The 16,070-nt window shown below is 34.8% G+C and overlaps 1 protein-coding gene across 1 annotated transcript in view; it reads right to left on the reverse strand.

Annotated features, from left to right (window-relative positions):
• Positions 1 to 15,899, reverse strand: part of LOC135074746 (uncharacterized) — a 113,226-nt gene extending 97,327 nt beyond the window's left edge. The window contains exon 1 of the mRNA XM_063969116.1: positions 15,824 to 15,899. The gene's annotated coding sequence lies outside the window, so the exon portion shown is untranslated. The remainder of the gene's footprint in view (positions 1 to 15,823) is intronic.
• Positions 15,900 to 16,070: the final 171 nt, after the last annotated feature.

A 16,070-nucleotide genomic window follows, 5' to 3' on the forward strand; every position in this document is an offset into this window, starting at 1 on the left:
CAGATCTAATTGACCCAGTCTTTCGATACAAGTGTACATTATAACGAAGAGAACGAGTGAATGAACTAGTTGATGGGTTTGAGAAAGTAGGTATATCGTTCGTTCGTTTCAGCTAAGTTCGTGACATTCCACCAGCTCGCACTAAGCGTTTCGATGACTCTTTTATAATGCGAACAGCTAGGGACTAGAATTCGTTGCCTGCTGCTGTCTTTCCCGAAAACTATAATCCGAGCCTTTTCAAGGCGAGAGTGAATAGGCACTTACAGGGATGATATGTACCATCCTAGACTGCATCCCACTTAACATCAGGTGCGATTGTGGTCAAATACCTGCCTTTTTATGCATAAATGCATAATAATCCAGGTAAAGTAAGTTGTATAACTATAAGTAAGAAAGTACTTCGTCTATTCTATTTGCAACATCTATCAAAATCTAGTCAAAAGCTGGAAATCCTGTTCTATCCCAATGCTTAAAGACGGGATGAGTTACGGTCAATAAAAATGAACCGGTGCGGTATTAATAGAGCGATAAAAGTAAAAATAAACAGATATTTATAGACAATAAACCGCCCACAATAATGCAACAGTTATCTGGGGCACAGGAGCTGGTTAACTTTTAACATTTTCTGAATGGAAGTCATGAACTAAACAATTTCCTAAGTAAACAAAGAAAAACAAAGTTACTATTACATGGATTTTGGCAATATTTGAAATGTTCTTCGTCCACACTGGGCGATTGGGCTCACGCGGCAAACTCGACATCTTGCTCACTCAAGATCAGGGTGAGCAGGATGTCGAATTTGCCGCGCGAGCCCGTTCGCCCAGTGTGGACGCACCATTATGTTATCACAGCTTTGAGCAAAAACATTGATTGAGCATTCTTGAGAAGTTTAGAGGCTCTTATTAAAGTTTATTACACAAAACCAACACACGTATGAAAAAACAATAGTATTCAGTCAGACTACTTCGGATCGTAGTTGACTTTCCAAATCCCATTTTAAATTAACGTACAAACATTAACCTAGTTTTGAAAAAATATAACAATTACACACTGTAAAAGTGCAGCTAGTTTTATAGAACAAATAAAACCTGTTGTTCTTTGCTGGTAAATGATCTTTGAATATTTAAACACCTGTGTACTAGGTCAGACTAATCGATAGACTTACATTAGACTAGGACGAAATTAAAACTGGGCTAGTTGGCATGTCAGGGAAAGGTTAATGCTGACCTTTAAAGTTTTATACATAATATAATTATAGGAAAACCCGCCTTATAAGGTATCTAATCGAGGTTTAATGTTACCTATACATAAGCTAAAACTTTAGGAAGTAACATAATTTTTGTAACAATCTTTCCACCCGCGGCTTCGCACGCGTGTAATTTTTCGGTTTTTTAATAACCTATGGTGTCATAGCTCAGCAATGCAATAATGTAGCTTTTTATTGGTGAAAGAATTTTAAAAATCGGTTCAGTAGATCCCGAGATTACCCCTTACAATTTAACAAATCGCTCACCTAGCAGTATAATGGCACATTTACAAAAAAAGCGAAATTGAGTTTTTACGGCCTAAATGTTTAAGAGTGTATAATTTATAAAGTGGTAAAACGGCACGGCGTTAGTTTTACTATTTGTCGAGAAAGGGCGTTCAGTGTCATTGTACTACTTGCTACGTTACCCCGCTTCCGCGCATAACAACGGCTTATTTGTCAGTTGTGCGGGGCGCTCCGCGAGGTGCAATCTTTTCTAAATCTGTGTTGGCGTAAGTGGCAAATGTGACATTTTATTAACTTAGTAAGTTAGTAGAAAAACGGTACATTTGACAAGAGAAGATACATGATTAAACTTTATTTTATTTGTTATAGTTTGATGTTGACTATTTCTTAACGAATCACGAGCCAAATCGATACCTCTGGGCTCAAAGGTCGTAAAGGACAAAATACCGAAAATGAGTTTTTTATACAGTTGTACTCAGAATTTAATTCTCTATCGATCTGTATAATTTAGTTTGTCGAAATTCTCAAAAAAAAGTGCCTTTACGACCCATCATATTTGATAAGCTAAACAGATTAATTCATAGTGAAAATTGGGATGTAAATACCATTTGATTTTTTAGTACAGTTAGCATGGTAGTAAAGAACAAGTAAACACAAATTTTTGGGCGTATAATGTACATGTAGTATAATATATTTATAATATATTGTCCTATACAACCCAAATTTTCATACCAAAGTCTAAATAATTTGTCCTTTACGCCCTTAGATTATCTAAACAAATATTTTAAAAATCTACAAAGAGAGGATATTAAAACAACTGAGTAGGTAAATTTTATAGCCGTTTCTTATTGTATTTGAGTATGTGCGTTTAGAACAAACGAAAGAACTAAAAAATCATCAAAAATATGTAATTAAAACTATTTTAGAGTGTAACGTTTATGTGATTTGTACATAAAAAAATGAAGACATCTATCCACATCGGGTAAAGTAATGATGCTTTTTATTATTTCTCATATTTGACGAAACTAGGTATTTGTCAGGTAAAAGATAATTAAAAGAAGATCTAACAAAATGAAAACATGCTGAAAATTAATAACGTATTACCTAATTAAGTTAGGATAGTCATCATACAAATTTGAACAATGAAAAAGCTAGATGAGTAAAGGAGTCACCTTACTGTAGTACCATAAGGTGTCATTATTACCCGACTGTTGTGTTTTTTCGAGTGTATGTATGTTTTGTATGCATAAATCACACAAATGCTACGCTTTACAATTGTTTTTAATGATTTCCTAGTAATTTTGACTAACGATCTTTTGAGTTTTGACTGTAACAATTATAATAAATAAGTATAGTTTCTAAAGTTATTTGGATCAGCTAATAAGTATAACTAATAGGAAAAATATTTACGCTTAACATGGGAAAATATATAGTGTCAGTTGAAACTTATTGTACTAAAAAGCGTGAATGCACTTTTTTTCGAAGTTTATTTTTATATTGAAAATAATTGGCTTTTAAAATATGTAAGAGCAAATTAAGTGGATGTACTTTACTGGAATAAAAAACTTCCTACTTGTAATCTTACTTACCTAACCTTTCTACTTTTGTACCAAGTACAATGACATAATTTCAAGCTGTTATGAATAACAATGTTTAATCTATTTAGAATTTAGAATAATTATAGTTTGGTTTTCGTTTGTCCTTAATAATTCTATCCTATCTGCAGTATCATAAGGTCAACTAATTGACAGACTGCCCTATGGAATTAAGTCCGCCATTTGTAGTTTTTCGAAACAATAATAATGATTAAATAAATAAATCAAATCAAATTGGTTTCGGCTTTTCGTGTAGACATTATTATGAAGTTTTATTTAAAACCGTCATAATATTTATTTTTAAATTCGCTCTTATATCGGAAATGGTATCTTCTAGTTCGAAGATATCAAAACTTTTGCTTACTTAAATAATAGTTTCATAAATTGTGTGCATTAAATTTTGAGGCCACGAAAAATCATTTTATTTCATCAAAAAATACCATAATTCATTAAAAATATGTGAAGAAATGGTATATTACATATCAAATACCATAAAACATTAAATATTTAAGCCAAATTATCAATTTTCCCTTGCATAATACCTTACCTGGGTGTTCCGTTATGACCTATGAAAACCTATAAAATTATGTAAATTGTCCTTTATTACCTTGGTTTTGTAGTTTTGTAAAATAAAAATAGACTTACGCCCTGAGTAACTTGCCTAGGACGAATATTTGCGGGGCGTAAAGGTCTTTTTATTGTAATTTTGAGGGCGTAAAGGAAATCTATCTCAGTAAATACTGCCCTAGTCCAGTTTTTCAATACTTCCTCGGAAAATGCTGTGAATTCTAAGCAATTTCTTCTTAGGTCATATTTTAATAGCTCAAAAAACAAAAAAGTTATTGTCGAATAAAAAAATAAAAAATCGTTTTTTGCTTCTCCTGAAAAGTCGTACTTTGTCCTTTACGACCTTTGAGCCCAGAGGTATCGAAATATAGGTAATTATAATATTTTAGTTAAACTTTTTATTGTATGTTGATTTCAAATAAAAACTTTTGTTTTCTATCAACCAAATTGTCTTTATTTCTAGTTTTCACATCGTGTTTAATTATGGATTTGGGGCATATATGTCATTTTTGGAAGTTAACAAAAAGTATAACGGCACAATTGCATGGTTCTTCTTCTTCTTTGACTGCTATGAAGTAACTCCTGGAAACCTGAACTGGATTTTTTATCCCTAAGTATCTATCAAGGTCTATACTAGTTGCTAAAACCATAAAATCCATGATAAAATGTAAAATGAACTCATAACTTCGTTTCAAACATTTGTAAAATCTTTGACCCTCATTTCTGTAAAATAAGAAAAATGTAGATGTGTCATTATACTGCTAGGTGAGCGAAATATACAAACACAAACTTTACCTGTTTATAATATCGAAGTGTAACATCGATTGATACTAAATTAGATTCATAATTTTCGTTTTATGTACGTTTTCCTACATCATAATGTTTAACTGTTCCGTAGCTCATTAAGTATGTGTATGTATTTATTTTATGTCCCAAAACAATCAATGATTTTATCTTTCCTTCGTTTTCTTTCTCCAAATAAATGGCTGACATCATTATAAATCGATTGTGGGTTATTATCGGCGAGTCTTTAACCTTAATGGACCATAAAGCATTTTCGAATGACCATTTAACTACTGATTTCGCCATAATATTTTTACTGAGTCTGAGATACGCTTATTATAAAAATTACGCTCGTTGTGGATAAAAAAACAAAAAAAAATGTCTAGCGCTAATTCAGTCAGTGCCTGAGGTATGAGAGTGGCACGGAAGTGTGTTTTTGGGATGTCAAACGTCAGCGAGACTTCAGTTTTGTATGCTCTGTCACGTCATAATATGTCATGTCATGTCACCCCGCCCGTGAAAAAAATAAACCTCTAGCTGGAATTAATCTAAATTATACAGGGTGGAATTTTGTAATGCCACCTGGAGGGAAAGTACCCTTAATACTGTAGATAGAAAATTTTACTCAAAGAAAACATTCCTTTATTTTTGAAAACAAAGAGAACTGCATTCAAAGATTTAGATTTTTTTTCAAAAATTTACCACCATACCATACAATTTTCTGTAAATAATTACAATAATTTAAGATTTCATGGTTTTACTTTCATTTGATTTATCAAGTTTGTTTGAGACATTTCATCCTTATACTTAACCCTAACGATCGATGCAATAAAAATACAGGTTGTAATTTTTAACAGATTTTAGTTGGTTAGATTCCCGAGTGTAGCAAGAAAATTTTTGAAAATCTTTGAATGCAGTTCTATTTCTTTTCAAAAATAAAGGAATGTTTTCTTTGAGTAAAATTTTCTATCTACAGTATTAAGAGTACTTTCCCTTCAGGTGGCATTACAAAATTCCACCCAATATAACTCAAAGGTGACTGACTGACTGGCATAGTGATCTATCAACACACAGCCCAAACCATTTGACGGATCGGGCTGAAATTTGCCATGCAGGTAGATGTTATAACGTAGGCATCCGCTAAGAAAGGATTTTACGAAACTCCACCCCTATGGGAGTAAAACGGGATTCACGCGTACGAAGTGGCGGGCGGCCGCTAGTATGTAATACATTAGTTACTTTGTAGTATTGCCTGTAAAGCCTTATCAAATCATTAAACTACTCAACCGGCTTACTACCCACATTGACAACTAATAATAACTTGTTCATGAACAACATTAAAGATTTATATCATGTTGCGTGGGACAAATCTCGTTCTTAGAAGCCTTTTCTGCCATTTCAGTCTCCCGTTTAGAAATAGAGGGAATATAATATGTTGTATTTTGATTAGTTGCGGGATCTGGAGACAGTTACTTATCTCCTGGGACTGCTCAGTCTTTTGCTGGCTGGGTTTTGTAGGCAGCTAAATTATATCCTGGATATACATAATGATAATTAAGGCAGAGTTGCACCACCAAACTTTAACCGTAACAATAACGATAACCGGTGTTTTTTGTTCAAAGTTAAAGTAAGATGGTGCAACTCAGCCTTAGACTGAATTGCGCCATTTTACTTTAATTTAACAAACGTCAAAAATCTGTCAAACTCCATAAAGCACCATTTATTGTCTATGTTACGGTTAAAATAAAGTGGTGCAACTCAACCTAAGTATGTGATATTTAGTGGTGATGCAATGGCCTGTTTTGGCTTAATATAATTGAAGTGAATTGAGCCAATTCATTACTATTTAATACATTTTCCAGAACACAGACGTATTATAATTAATAGAAAATAGCTATCGGAATTCCACTCAAGTAAATCAAATTAATGCTATCGCATCCCGTCCGTCCCTTTGTACGGCACAAATTGTGTAAACAATCCTTCCCCATAAATAAGCCTATCTATGATATTCATTATTGCAGACCGTAAATCCTAACAGTAGTTTCATGAGCCTAAATTATAATAATAGTTTTAGAGGCTACCTACTCTTTGATAGTGTGTGTCAAGAATGAATTAAGCTATATAATTTAACTAGTGACCCGCCCCAGCTTCGCACGGGTGCTAACGTATACGTATACGTAGAAAACTTCCTCTTGAATTACTTTTTATTTTATTTTTTTATGCAGGACAAGGCAGGTATTTGACCGCAATCGCACCTGGTGTTAAGTAAGATGCAGTCTAGGATGGTACATATCTGCCCTGTAAATGCTCGGACCCGGATTATAATGTTCACAATGTTTCGTTTTGTAGTACAGCCAACAGCACAATATTAACATTATTTTTATTACAAACAGCTGTTGTATGAAGTGTAGGTCTTTGCCTCTAAGAAAGGGTGAGGATTGTAATCCTAGCGGAGACTTTAGTGACCGATCATGGTCATGATCATGTTAACTTTGATTTTGACCGCCTCCATTTGTTCTAAAGTGTACTGTTTAACATTGTTTAAAATTCGCAGTAATAAAAGCTTTTGTTGGTTGGATCACCTTGTGATAAGGTGTTATCAGTGGCTCGATGTGCAATGCATAATGCAGGAGGGTGTATTGGTTCAAGGATGCCTTCAATTTTAATCCAAGGTTGTTGCAGCCCACGCAAGTAGAACAAAATTAAAAGCTTTGGTTTTTAAAACGTCCAAACGAAGGAGATTCTTTCGTTACTTCTGACTGACAGATACAAATATAAATTTTTATCAACATACTTAATTACTTACTTACTTATGCATACGGTTACTTATCAGTAGAATCACATACATAAAAAGAGAAATTACTAATAATTACTTAGAAAAACAATTTTAAAAGCATTATTACTCGTACGCCCCATTATTGAAATTAACGGCGAACTTAATAGCTCGATAAAGAACCATAACTGTGATTGCTTGATGCAAATTTCATTAACCAAGTAAGTATTAAAGCGTTAACGAATAAATAAACCCTCGTTTAGTAACTCAGAAACCGTTTGAGGAAAATTACAATTTCAATTAGGAATATAATATTCTTGAAAACGAATGACGAAATAAAGGAAAAAGAAAAATGGCCGCTTAAATGCTGACGAACAAAAATATCGTTATGCAATAATATTATGCGAGTAAATGGAAATGCGCAAGCCTAAGGCGAGTTGTATTTTTATGGAATTGCTAAATGTTTGGCAAGATAAAGGCGAGTGACGAAGGCTTTTGTATAATTTACGGATGAAGGGGTAATGCATAATGTTATACACTCTTGTTAAGATTATAAATATATTACACTCGTTTGCGTTGCGTACCCGAATAAAAAATCCCCTTAAACAAAAAAGGAGTTATGGAGAGGCTTCGTTTAGATTAATTTTTTCCCACCTCTATTTATTTATCGAGAAAATACGCTGGATTAAAGATAATATCTAGCATTCTTCTTATTTTCTTGTGTTAACAATAGGAATTACCGCAGAAAGGAAAAGATTTAACGAGACCTTTTGGAGCACCAAGTCTTCATCATCATTTCAGCCATAGCAGGTCCACTGCTGAACATAGGCCTCCCCTAATGCTTTCCATGTTGCCCGGTTGGTAGCGGCCTGCGTCCAGCGCTTCCCTGCTGCCTTTATGATGTCGGTGGTCCACCGTGTGGGTGGACTAAGTCTTACTACATAATTTCAAATCTAACCAATGTGAGAAACACTTACATAAAGTAAAACGACTTCGTGGCTAACTTTGGAATATGTAGAGGTCAAAACGTCGTGTTTATTTAGGTACTTACCTAACATGGAAAGTTAGCGATCATCATCTATCATTACCATTTAAATAATCAGGCTTAAGAAATTATTAGTGAGTCCCTGCCACGAGTCATGGTCGCCCATTAAACAGCCATTAAACGGGGCAAGTATGAAATCATTTTCCGGGCAAATTGGAAAGGAAAAATGTCTATTCGTTATGGAAAAGTTCCAAGTTGTCATCTTTAATGGGTCGTCGCTAAGTTGTAAATCGCAGGCGACGGCGCGCATATATTAGTTAACTGACGTCATAGTAGGAAGGATAAAGCTACTATAAAATCCATGGTCTTGTTAATTTTTCTTTCATTTTGTTTTCTATTGGTCAAAGGTTGACTTTTGCGCTTCCCCCCCTTTTCCTTTTTTGATCAAGTATATCATGTACTAATACAGTAAACCTTATAATAGTTAATAGCAAGCTTAATGTGACATATCTAGTACATATATTATATATATTATACATGTCACATTAAGCTTACATAAGAAATAAATAAAATTTTTGTGTATTTTAAAGGCCGATGTATAACCCACTTAATTTTAAGCTGCATGTGTCAAACAAGTCTGTATGTTTCTTTAATAAAGATAATTAAATAAAAAAAAAATTAAAAAAATTAAGCCTCCCGGCTTAATAAAGAGGAGGGGGTAGGGCCACATATGGGGGCATTTTTATCGATAAAATTGACATCACAACATCGCATTAAATTATCGCTAGCCCTGTCCCAAACACACTGTATTTTGGTACTTCATAAGACCTGCCTGTCTAATACGAATGTTACAGGCAAGAGTATAGTAATAACATTGGAGGGACGGAATAGGAATAATAATTTGGTTTATCAAGTTTGACTAAAGCATCAAAGCTCAGACAATCCAATTCCATTCTGTATAATCAATAAGACGTTTTTTGTGTAGATAATGCGAGTAATCCCAAATTACAAGTCGTGACTCCAATATCTTGGATGGGAGCACCACATGAATTACAAATACTACTTAAGGGCTGTCTCAAGGACTCTATTTAGTTATTTACCTATTAATAAGGGGTGAGAACAAAGAAAAAGCTGAAAGACGGCTTTCAAGGATATTAAAAAATTCGTTAAAGTTGATACTAAAGAATAGGGTAAAGCCCGTAGTTGGACAAAACTCAGTAAGGTAGTGATATTCTTGAATATATGAACCTATAGTTTAATAAGGAAAACCTAGATTCTAGACCAACTATCTCCTAAACAGTGATGTTTCAGTAATAAATCAACTTCACTATAGGTTAAAACATCGCGCGGTTTGTCCCATATTGCGTTTGACATGCTTTACTAATTTATACTTCTAAACTAATATTATAAATGCGAAAGTAACTCTGTCTGTCTTTCTGCCTGTCTTGCTTTCACGCCTAAACCACTGAACCGATTTTGATGAAATTTGGCATAAAGATAGTTTCGAGTCCCGGACATAGGATATTTTTTATCCCGGTTTTTGAAACAGGGACGCGCGCGATAAAGTTTTTCTGAGACAGACAAAATTCCACGCTGGCGAAGCCGCGGGCGGAAATCTAGTCCCTCATAAAGTAAAGGTTATAAATATTATCTTTTGCCCGACTTCAATTTTTGTTTATCAGCTAATCTAGGCTCGAACCCATTAATTTACATAAACCATAATTACGAAGACCTCTAATTGTCACCCCTGTTCCACCTGCATCAATATTCAGGACACAGCCCCAGAGCTTCATTGCTTGACTCCGCCGAATCTAATTTCAGAAGCCGAGTTAACGCTTTTCATAATACCCTACATTTGTTTATGGTAGGCTGCAGCGGTTGTTTATGGAATTTAATATTTGCCCCGGCTGGAGGTATGGCATATTTTCAGGTTCATTACGGCCATTTAGAAATACTGAGCAATTACTGGAATTAATATTTTTTTGGGGTACGGTGACGAAACGCGGTAATTGGACGAGTTATTTATACGACAGAAAGGTTGTTATTTGAATTGAATTTAGGTTACTATGTGGAAAAGGTCGCTGTTAAAATTTAATGTCAATTCAGACTAGAAAATTCAGTCAAAAATATGTTCCTGTATGAATAACATTTCTTTTCGATTCGAAAAGCGAATCAAAATCGATCACAAATGTTATTATTATACCTACCTATTGGTAGAGGTCAGGAATGTGATTAAATAGAACAGTTTTTTTTTTGTTAAAACGTACGTACTGGTTAGCAAAGTGAAGATCAAGCTCGTTCTTACCTGTAAATAAAGAAAAATAAATTAAAACTTTAATACTTTACTTTTTATTTTTTTTATTTTTTGTTTGTAGGTGCGCGTGTAACGCTCGGAACAATATGGGATGAACTAAATTGTCGAATCGCGCGCAATCAATCATTCGATTGCACAAACCGGTTTTGCGGGCGTCGAGCGAGACACTCAACAACGCGTAACAATGTCACTCTTTACGAATATTACACATTAACACAATTACTACACACACACCTATACAAACAGTTTTATCTTTTTATTAGTATTCTTTTCATTAGTATTCTTAATAAACGTAGTCATATCATCCTTACCGATTTCCCGCCTTTTGTATTTATCTGTGCACTAATATTACTATTTATGTATGTTTATCTAGACAATTTTATGCAGCTTTTTTATTTTTTTATTTTACCAATGGTCCGTGACCCTCACTCGGCATGGGGCACACTGAAAACCAGCGCCGTGGCCTTCGTCACCGTGGGCCACGGCATATGCTGAGTGGGGTCCCGTTGCAGTGGGCATCTTGTTGGTGAATGGGTGGCACTGCTCAGTTTACTCTTGTTTTTATTTTTTCTTCTTTTATTATTATGTGCCACTGTCATGTCTATGTAATTGCCTGTATTTGTGTGATGTCCACTGTAATAAATGTATCTTTCTTTCTTTAATACCTGCCTTAATAACAAAGGTAACACCTATGATTAAACTTTAAATATTATACGCATTGTTATAGTTTTCGATCTTTGAATTAAATTAAATAAATTACCTAGAAAAGGCAAGCCGCTACGCGCTACGCCGTAGGTCACTACGCTACGGAAACAACTACGCGACAGGGGTACGGAGACTACGCGCGGCGGCACCGTAGCGGGCGACTACGCCGTAGCCGACTTTAACGAGCTTGGGTATTTATTTCATTTTTATTAGAAGTGGCGCGATTAATTTGATTTATTTTGTCACAATATAATTGTATTTTATTGTAGGTAGAAAACATAGTGTTATAGGTAAAGATAGTACCTACTTTTAGGACCCAAGAGACAAGAAGACATGCAAAGAGCTCCTTGTGAGCTTATAAATTTATGAAAAGGTTGTTTCATCATCATCATCATCATTTCAGCCATATGACGTCCACAGCTGAACATAGGACTCCCCCAATGATTTTCACAATGGCTGGTTGGTTGCGGCCTGCATCTTTATGAGGTCGTCGGTCCACCTTATGGGTGGACTTCCTACGCTGCGCTTTCCGGTACGAGGCCTCCACTTCAGAACCTTGCTGCAAGGTTGTTTGGTACAATACAAAACACAGAATAACTGAGAACACGAAATTGACGTTCTTAAGTGTTTTTTATCGAAACGGAACAAAGTATTCATTTCATAAAAACCACTGCATATTGCTACAAAAAGCAAACCCGATTTCAAACCGTTGTTTACGTATCTTTGATGTTAGTTGAAAACTGTCTGTATGTGTGTCATTCGGCGTAATAAAAGTATGTCTTCACGTCTACCGCCCGTTTAGTACTTCAATGTTTATAATGTTTCTATTCCTGATCGTTTAAACAGTCCGCCAAAATAGTTCATGCGTCACGAACTGATCGAGTTGGACGCGGTCTTTGCCCAGCTGTGGGCTTTTGTACACAAACAGGAGTCGGGTAGATTGACACCGATCTTAACGGCTTTATTTGATGTCAAAGTAGAAGTTTTTATGATTGAATTAGACAAAAAGATCACTCAAATCATTGTACACACGTCATTGGTAAATAATAGACAGCTCTCTGGATTGGAATACAATACTAGAATACACGAGAATGCGGATTCAAATCCCGTGGAGGAAGCAAAGAACCAAATGTTGCCAAACTTTACATAAGCCAATACATTGCATGTTAAAATCAAGGACCTACGTAACCTACATTGTGGACACTATTATTCATTGTAAACGTCAGCTTCATTTCACTTTCATCAATCCTACACTCGCAAAATAAACAACACAAAAGCTATCTCCAGTAAAAGCATCAATCAATATTCACAACAAAGATGTGGCCTCCCGCCGACCTTTGCAAAGGGCATAGACAACTACGGGCAACCATAGATAAAGCTAGATTATTCATGGGAAAGCTTTGAGTGCAGGGAACAAAGAAAATTGCCCAAAAGAGGAACGGAGAACAAAGTATTATACGTCTAACCCTCTAGTTTCATCCCTTTGACTGGTCGGACTGTTTCAATGTGAACAATGAAGAAGAAATTCTTTATAATCTATCAATAAGGAGATCGGAAACTTAATCTTATCATACGAACTTTTTATTCTTGTTTTATCCAAATAATTAATTACATGTTTGATTAATTTTTGTTTACCAATTACCTATGTTGAAATAGGTACCTAGTAATACAAATTTTCAGTGTGTATTTTCTTATTTATTTATTAATTCATTGTCTGGGGAACAAAATTTTTGTCATTACACTAACTATATGTATAGATTTAATAAATCAGTCCTATCTAAAAAAGGGTAGGTATCTTTTGCTGATATCTAACAAGTAAAATATGACCGTCAAAGTATGAAATAGAAATGCAGCCAGCATTCTGGACACCATGTCGCGTTGTTTGGACAGCGATTTAGGACATATTTTTATTTGTAAATATTAGTCTACTTATCTAGTTCACCGTCAAAGTAATCGTTTTCCAATATCCGTATCCGTATAGATTACTATCAGGTCATCAGTGCGTGAAACCGGACATGTTCTGATATCTGACTACCGACATGAGTGGACAAGTTATGAGTCAGATAGTACTAAACTAGCACCTGAACCGCAATATTTCAGAAGATACTGAAGATTCTTTTAGCTGTAGACAAATCATTCGATCAAGTGATACAAAAGTTTCCAAAAATACTGAAGAATCTTCTAGCTATCATTCGATCATGTTGTATGAAATGTTTACTTTCAAATCATCAAAGAAGAAGATAAAAAAGCAAATTGTTGTTTAATGTCTATTATGTAACTATTAATTGCTTGTATTTTTTTTCATGTGACAGGAGGCAAACGAGTGTTACCTAATATTTGTGTGATGTCCATTATAATGTATCTTTCTTTCTTGTTTACCAACTAGACACTATTTTACTAGACTTCAATCTTTTTCAAAATATCAGCTCAATTTACCTTAGAATGTGGGTCAAATTAACATTGTATGATTCGATTCTCACTCACAGAATACCAAACCATAATAATGTTACCCAAACGCTAATAAGCTCGCAATAATTAAAGCTTCCCAGTCTGATCCAGCAAATACACAATAGCAGGCACAGTTTACAATTTACTTACAGTTCTATCAGCAAAACTTTGTTTACCAGGTCGGCTCTGATCATGCCGCATTCCTCTGATGATCTCATACTCTCTCTTTTTACAACAAACAACAAAACCTATTTCAGATATAAGGCACTATAATCCCCTTTTAGTGACTATCTCGCCATATCTATGGCCTTCTGAAGTGGACCCCCTGTGATATGGGATTGTATTTGGATTAGTAGTTTAATAGCTTGATATGATGGTGGATATTTGTTAGATAATACAGAGTAAATCCAAGGTCCCAGGGTTTACTAAATTATCACCAAGCAAGAGTAGTACTTAATTGGCCTACATTAAGATTTAGTTTGACAAAAGTTTCTACTTGATTAAAAAGCTCAAGATATTCTGATAATATTCTTTGATCTTTCGTAGATAAATATTTAAAGCAATTTTACTAATTTAAAGATTTAAAGGACAGGTAATTTTATGTAAACTTTTGGTACGGACGACGGCACGTCAACGTAACCGTGCAGTTGTAATAGGGGCGAGTATGCAACAAAATGGGTAGCTTGATGTGCTGTCGTGTGTACCTATTAGGTAGGTACATACTCATTGTAAAATCCACCTACTTACTTACCGACCAATAAGTACACAGAATCATAAGTTATATTTTCAAATACTTACTTTTATCTCCTTGATACGTTAAAAAACAAACCTAAACAAAGCGTGATAACGACTGTTGTCATTCTCACTTATTGCCTTAAGGCACCATCTTATTTTAACCATCTATAACCATAACCGGTGTTTTTTGTATGGAATTCGACAGACTTTTGACGTTTGTTAAAGTAAAAGAAGATGGTGCAAACCAGCCTAAAAGTTACCATAATACAAAGAATTGCATTTACCCCGATTAGTAGGTAGATAGGCCCTTTGTTTATTTGCGTCGCAAATCTCGACGGTTTACTACGTATTTCAACCCTTAACGACGTCAATAAAGGACGAGGAGGGAGGTGTGTCTCCACTGTGCATTGTCAGTTAAAAAACAATCGGTTTTTGTTGAACAAAAAAAATGGAATATGTTTCGGAAGGAAAGTTAAATCGCCCCAATCGAGATCATAAAATTTTACAGAAATGCTCTCTTTCACAATACCAAATTATTTTTAAAAACTACCTAATTATAACAATTATACATACCTACTATCGGACGTTGTATGATATATTTTATCTTCTTTATAATCTCCTATTATCGATTAAATTCGGTTCCAAACAAAAGCCTTCCCGAACTCGCTAACGAAAACAAACAATGCAAAATGGCGTGACCCTTGACCTTTCGCAAGGCAAACCCGAATTTATTTGTTGAAAACCTTCCATTTTAACCATCATTATTTACGGACATTAAAAATATCTACTTACCTATGACCTTTCAATTTTCATGATGCAATACGTAACTAAATCATAGAAAGAAATGGCCAAACATTTAATCCGATCACAGACTAATCAATTAGAAGCCAATAAATGCGTTACAAAACGCCTCTAAACCAATTATTAACGAGATTAATTCAATAAAAACAAAACTGCCGCAAGTTTCGGGCGTTGTGCGCAATAACAAACATTGATCGGTATTTTGTTTTAGTGTTGGAAATGCTGAAAACACGACGGTAGTTCTAAATTCGCGAGATTGATGCCGAATACGCAAAACTTTAGTTTATGTAACTTAAACTAAATGTTACAGAACATTACGATATTTCATGATTTTAGCGAACTCGCCTAACTGTAGCATTTATAAAAATATGGCCGTTTTATTAATAAAATTCGTAAAACTTCGTTTAGAAACCAAGGATTAAAATATTTTACTGTTATAAAATCACATAAAACAAAGCGCATCTAAATAAAATGCATTCCAAATTTAACTCAAATTCAACCTTTTTGCAAAATAACAGCACAAAAGAAAACGAAAATCGCTTGTTACTATTGAATTAAAAAATACAAAACAAAAGAAATTACAATTCGAAATTTAAAATTCAAAAGAATATTTTTTCTCTCATACCTGAAGCTGTTGTCTCACTGCGGCCAGCTTGTTGCCGGCAACATTTCGCACACACACACAACACGCGCGGGCTCCAGGGCGGCTCGAGCGCGACTGCCGCGCCCGAGCTAAGGTGTTGCCAGCCTCGGCCGGGCTTACCACCGGGATCATTCACGGGGTGGAGGGAACGTGACTTGGATACGGCGCAATTTGGGGTGAAGTTTGGAAATAGTGCTATCACTAGTAGTAGACATTTCATTTTATTGAT

The sequence above is a fragment of the Ostrinia nubilalis genome, chromosome 9 (genome assembly GCF_963855985.1).
Source record: "Ostrinia nubilalis chromosome 9, ilOstNubi1.1, whole genome shotgun sequence".
NCBI lineage: Eukaryota > Metazoa > Arthropoda > Insecta > Lepidoptera > Crambidae > Ostrinia > Ostrinia nubilalis.